Source organism: Tarenaya hassleriana, unplaced genomic scaffold (assembly GCF_000463585.1).
Source record: "Tarenaya hassleriana unplaced genomic scaffold, ASM46358v1 Cleome635, whole genome shotgun sequence".
Taxonomy (NCBI): domain Eukaryota; kingdom Viridiplantae; phylum Streptophyta; class Magnoliopsida; order Brassicales; family Cleomaceae; genus Tarenaya; species Tarenaya hassleriana.
The window spans coordinates 22,229-22,868 of NW_010968874.1; positions in this window are offsets into that span (position 1 = coordinate 22,229).

Genomic DNA, 640 nt, shown 5'->3' on the forward strand with positions numbered 1-640 from the left:
TAATCCGAGCAGCGGAAACTTTCTGATCAACGGAAAACTCGAAAACAGGCGAAGAAAATTCAACAGACAAAACGGGCGAAAAGGGGTCGAGAAAGAGAACGAGCGGTCGCCCATTTTTTGGGCGACACGCTCGTTTTCTCTGAGCAAAATGAAAAATGAACGAGCGGTCGCCCATTTTTTTGGGCGACCCGCCCGATTATTCTGCGCATTGCTTTGGTCGAATGCCATGGTATACGAATTTTGAAGCCTTAATCCCCCTCTGATGGATTTGGTGTAGAAGGATTGTCTCCTCGTTGGATTGGGGTTGAAACGGGATTGGATCCCCGTGTTCTTGTTCGGCGTCAACTCGGATTTCATCCACGAGGCTTGAAAAGTTGGCGTTTTGTGGCTTGAAGTCTTGTAACTCCGGTATTGTATCTGAAATGTATTTCCGTATCCTCCTCCAACGGTCGTTGGAATCCATCTGAAACATGCGGAAAACATCATCGAAAAAATGGTCAGAAGGAGTGAGCGGGTCGCCCAAAAAATGGGCGGTCGCTCGGTTAGGCAATCTTGGGTCGCCCAAAAAATGGGCGGCCGCTCGTTCAGATAACCTTTTTTCTCAGAGAAAACGAGCGGGTCGCCCAAAAAATGGGCGACC